Source organism: Electrona antarctica (genome assembly GCF_951216825.1).
Source record: "Electrona antarctica genome assembly, chromosome: 24".
In the NCBI taxonomy this organism is placed as follows: Eukaryota; Metazoa; Chordata; class Actinopteri; order Myctophiformes; family Myctophidae; genus Electrona; species Electrona antarctica.
The window spans coordinates 33,722,922-33,728,678 of record NC_136803.1 but is presented as its reverse complement, the minus strand read 5'-3'; the positions used below and the strand labels follow the sequence as shown (position 1 = coordinate 33,728,678).

At 41.9% G+C, this 5,757-nt stretch overlaps 1 long non-coding RNA gene across 1 annotated transcript; it reads right to left on the bottom strand.

Annotated features, from left to right (window-relative positions):
- Nucleotides 1–1,012: 1,012 nt before the first annotated feature.
- Nucleotides 1,013–4,137, bottom strand: LOC306917461. Its single transcript, XR_013789188.1, has 3 exons — nt 3,955–4,137; nt 1,976–2,099; nt 1,013–1,103 (listed from the first exon to the last, which is right to left on the bottom strand). It is a non-coding gene; the product is annotated as an uncharacterized lncRNA (long non-coding RNA).
- Between the last annotated feature and the right edge of the window lie 1,620 nt (nt 4,138–5,757).

Here is a 5,757-nt window from a genome sequence, read left to right as displayed (position 1 = left end):
AATGAAATTTGAGAGATATTTTTCATATAGGCATATTATCAGTGTCCTGATATGTTTTGCCATTGTTATTGTAGTGAAAATAACTTTAAATAAGACATTGTGGCAGCCCGACAGAACAGAAAATAGGAGGAGAAAAAGGAAGAGCAAATTAAACTTACTGAGGTGTTGGTGGTCTTCAAGTTCCTGTTTAATAGAAATGTCTTCAGGTTCCTGTTTAATAGAAATGTCTTCAGGTTCCTGTTTAATAGAAATGTCTTCAGGTTCCTGTTTAATAGAAATGTCTTCAGGTTCCTGTTTAATAGAAACGTCTTCAGGTTCCTGTTTAATAGAAACGTCCGTGGCTGAGTCTGGAGAGTTTAATCTTCACCTGCAGTCTGGACTCCACACACTGGTCTGAAATGCAGCAAGTGAATAAGGACTTTAATAACTGGAGACCTAATAATAATAATTATTGTTATTAGTATTCTCCACTAGGTCTCCAGTAACCTCGCCTCACCAGGCTTTCCACCACCTCGGAGGAAAGCCTGGTCTCCGTTTAAAAAATCTGTATGATCCGGTCGGGAGCGGATGATATTGTTACGTCATGTAAAGTCAGGAACAATCTAACGGAACTTTTATTGAGAAAAATCGGTTTGAGGGAAAAGGAAGTTGCCACCCCGTTGTTCCTGCCTGTCGACTACAAAAGAATACTACAACATGACGTATCAATATCATCCGCTCCCAACAGGATCATATATACTAAATGAAATGGTGCACAGGCTAGGTCTCCCGTGAGAATAAAACTGGCCTGCCATCCACTCCCATGTTAGAGAAATTTCTAGAACACTCATATTGGAACACCCCTTTCCTGTATCGTTCCACTTCACCCGAGACCACCATTCAATTTTCAATGGACTTTAACTATTGAACTGATCGGTGGATTTACAAGCAGTTTCGGTTGCAGCAGCAGCTGTTGTTATGTGACAATGAACAACACCTTGAAGCTGGAAAAGAGAGAGACTTACTGAGGTCTGGCTGCTCTTCAGGTTCCTCCTGTTTCACTGTAACAGGTCTGGCTGGGTCTGGATAATTCATCTGAGCCTGCTGTCTGGACTCCTCCGAGTCTGGAAAGAAACCATTGAAATCCCAGAGGAGTTTAGGATTAACTAAGACCAGAAACTCCTCTGAACTTGAATAATACATCATTTATTTTTGTCGTGGATGTACGTAATGTATATTTATAAATCTGATAACGCTGAACGCTGATGTTCACTTCCGGTTCATTTCCGCAGGGGCGTAACTAGCAAGCAGGCCCAGAAGAAAGGGAACCGTGCTGTCGGTAAAATAAAATTATAAATACAGACAGCGATGCAATAACAGTTGAGTTGACCAACGTTTGGCAGAGCCTGGTGGTGGCTGCTGCTAGCACACAGCCACACACCATAGGCACACACGTGCCTCGCCTCCCAACAGCTCTGGTGGAGAATAACGTGAAGGAAGTCAGAAGTTTCAAGAGTGTGCTGTGGGCTCTCCCGAGTCCAGACTGGATTCTGCGGCTCTGTTCACAAATCCCAACTACTGTACAGTGCCCCGCTGTTTATAAACCAAAATGCAGACCACGCGAGGGGGGTGGTGTCTGTGTGGGGGCCTACTGACGTCCAGTTACGCTGCTGCATTTCCGGTTGTATCTGTCGCTTAGTAACCTAAAGCCATTGATACGTTAGCGAAGAGCGCCATCTATGGTAAACCACTGAAAAGAACATTGCATGTAAAGCACCGTCTTTGGCAGTTAAGAGTTGGAAACGCGTTGGAAATGCTTAACTGCATAAATAAATATAAATAGCCGTTGTTGGCAGTCAATGTTTGTGCAGCCACCCAGATGTAAAATAGACATGGGCCGTGAGAGATTTCGGCAGATTGTCGCTATGGAAGCGATGAAATGTACAATAGCTCATGGCTCACATGTTTAACTAGCTATAAATAAAACAGTACATACCCATCCTGTACAACTTTACTACAGGTTGCAGCTTTGCATGAAACAGTCCCTGGTCCACTGACAGTGCTGAATATCTTTTGGAGGTCATCTCTCCTGATGGCGTGAGATCTCCTTCTGTGGTGCTCTGTGGAAATCACCAACAGAAAATAATGTTTTAGTTATCATTCAGCTTCATCTTATAGCTGTTTTAACATTTAGAGTTCAATTTAAACCAAAATGAATTCAATATATTTTAACATTTCCTATCAAATTCATCTGCACTACAAAAATGAGAAAGACAATACTAAATAAATAATGCCACACATTCACTCAGCAAACTAAAGGCTCACTTCTGCCTCAATTAAAATGGCTGCTTAGGGACAATTTGATATTTTACATATTACATGTGAGCCTGTAGATCGGCTATTTTAGGTTTGGGAGTCCATATATTAGGTTTGGTGGTCCAAGTATAAAGGGTTTAGTGGTTAAACTGAAGTGACATTGATACATTCCAAATATTAAAGTATTCTGCAGCACCACTGGACTTGTGTCTCCCTTATGATGAATTCCTGTTCTGTTCTTTGACTATATAGAAGTGTCTATTTGTACGTCTCTAAATGTTTTGATGAATTGAACAAGGTGGACCCTCTTGTAAACTTAAAAAAAAAGCTTAATTGGGTCGTCCACTCACAGTTAACAGTCTTTGTATTGAGTTTGTGCTTGAAATGTACTGTAATTCTGCAAACTGTTAATACATATTTCAATTCAATCAAATCACTCAATGTCACGGCACCACACTGGACTAGTCACTGTAGGTTCATAATTCATAGTTTTCATTCAATACGTACACATATGTTTCATTAAATAAATTAACCAATTGACCAGCCTCTAAGCTGCATATGCGACATGATGTCGTTAAAACATTTGCTCCGCTAGTTAAAAAAATCACACCCATGTGAAGTGAGTGGTGCAACTCCGTGTGGGGGTCCCCGGAACATCCAGACCCCCAGGAACGTGGCCAGGGTGCCGGCCCAATTCCGGCGAGCCGCCCGCGTCCGAAATGGTTGAGAAATGACCGTGTAGGGATCCCTCTACTCTACTGTACTGTAGCCTACTGTAACACCCCAAATCATCATATTAAAGAGAGTGTGTGTGTGCGTGTTAGCCAGCCAGGGACAGACCCAGGGACCCAGATAGCTGTCTATAGGAGTGGTTGCACCACTCAAAAATCCACAGCACACACACCACTGTTTGCACTTTTGAACCTTTATAGCAAATATGCAAAGCCATGTTGACGTCATCACGTGCCATTCACGGGCATGTCCATTACGTGGCGCGACCCTCCCATAGACATGCAAATGCAACGCCTTTGTGTTCAAGGAGAGCCAGGGGGAGAAGGTGAAGGTATTTAATTTGATGCATGATCAGCCGTTTCGCCAGTGAGTGTACATTACTTCTTAAGGGCACTAATTACACTGCCAATGACCGCATGTACTGTTGAACGTCTGTTTTCTATTGTACAAAGAGTAAAAAGTGCACGCAGAACTACAATGACAAATATCTTGCATAGTCTGTGTCAGAGTAATCTAGTAAGAGAGTGGTGACACGCTTTGATCTCGCCGCAAAGCGGGTACCTATGGGGCGATAGTTCCAAACATTGCTCCAATGGCTGGAACTATTCCATTGAGATAGAATGAGCACTTCCGCATTACATTGTTACAATGACAGTCAACGGTGGGTAGCGTTTGAGAGAAATGTAACAATGTAATAATATAGGCTAATTAAGTATCCTATAATCTAAGTAACTAGTTAACCAAGTTACCAAGATTGTGACAAAAACAGAGGGAGAAAGGAGAAGAAAATAGCTTGTTTTTTACTGGGGTAACTACTGGTTGTTTATGAGCACATTTACAAGCAAGCAGAGAAATACGATTGATGTTCCATCTTAAAAGACGAGTCAAACAAAGACAAACGAATGAAGCACAACGTGAATAGTTTACCTGCTGTGTTTCAGTGGTTGAGCTGCTAACAAACGTCCTCCTGCTGCTTAACGACCACACTGTTTTGAAACGACACGTTTTTACTTTTCTTTGTTTGGGGCTAACGATGTCGGATCCTTGGTTTAAACTTCCCGAAATGTAAAAGTGTGCATCAAAATGCCACCGCGCAGTCAACACACCATAGAGTATATAAAAGGACAACACACCGCCATGTTGTTTTCACAACTGCATTGTGCGTAACGGTCTTCTTCTTCTTCTTCTTCTTTTGGATTTCCGGCAGTGTGGACGCCGCGAGGCGTATTACTGCCCTCCACAGGTTGGGAATATAATGTCTCCTTTGGCATCCTCAGTGAATCATATTTACAGTGCCCACCCGAACTTTCCCCTTATACTGATATTTCGGTTCTATTCTTCAGCCGCATTTGACTGAGTCAGGGTAAACCCCTCTCTCAATGTGTTGTCCAGTTCTTCAGCACCTAAGTCTTCCACATTCAAAAACATCCTTGCTGCTTCCAGCACCATCTTTATGTAACCCCTAGAGGGAGGCAGAGGTTAAGTGACAGGGGTATTTAAAGCCTTTCTGAGCAGGCAGGTTAGCAGGTCCGAAAGCTGTGGGGCCTGCACAACCAGTGTTGGGCAATATTACTTAGGAGAGTAATATCTTTACTTTACTTACTACTCCTTAGAAAAAGTAATAATATTACATTACTTATTACTTGGAATCAAGAGTAATACTGTTACATATTACTTTATATATTACTTTTCAACCGGGCCCCTTCCACCCGCAAAAAGAACACAAGCTGTTTAGCCAGCTCCTTTTACAACCAATCCAATTCATTTGAATAAGAAGTCTCCAATCAGCCAAACTGAATAATTGCAGGATATAAAACAAAAATAGTCAACAGTCTCTCATCAGCCTTTTTATGCTGCATATTCCACATTTTGGATTCAACATCAACAATCTGAACTGCACACACTGCAGCATCTCAAAACGGACAGTATTGTATACATAAATAACAAACAATAAAATAAAGCAACAGTCTCTGACCTGCAGCCTCTCAAGACAGACTGTTGACTCACGTCCAATTTCAAGGAAAAAGAGGGCGCTGCTATTCCTTTATTTGCCGATGGGTTCTCAGATTGGAGGCAGCCTAACATTGGACCTCAAAGTTTATTTTCCAATGCCAGAGCGGTGGCGCAAAGACCCACCCGGCAGCACTGTTTAATGCAATTTATTTGTGCATCATTGCATGTATAAGTATTTTTGTTGATAAAGTTGTAAATGTCAACAGTATGTAGGCCTATATCCATAACATATTAAGCAGAAAGTAGCCGGCCGGGCCCCGGGCCGCATATCCCCGCCAGGTCAGGTTGTATTCCCAGGCCTGTGGAATTCATAGTAGCCAATTTTAATGGAATACTGCTGATACTGATACAGAACCATGCTGTCAGATGGAAACCTTGTATGACCAAAACCATTCCTTTACAAAATATATAATAAAACAAGAATACAATAGTTAAAATAGCCTATCTACAAGCTCACAATACATCATATTCATATATCGACATGTTGGGTTGGGAGCTTGTACATCTGCCATTTAATTATTATTATAATTTGTCTCCACCAGGCCGAAGGCATGGGCAGAGAGTATGTTTTGCACTCTGTGTGTGCGTGAGTCCGTGTGTTCAAGACAGATCTGTCCGATATTTCAGATTCCATCCTAATTGGCTACCATTGGCTTTCAAAGTTCGTAGGATTGGCCCGTTTTGAACAAAAAGCCTGAAATCATGAACGCAGTGTGC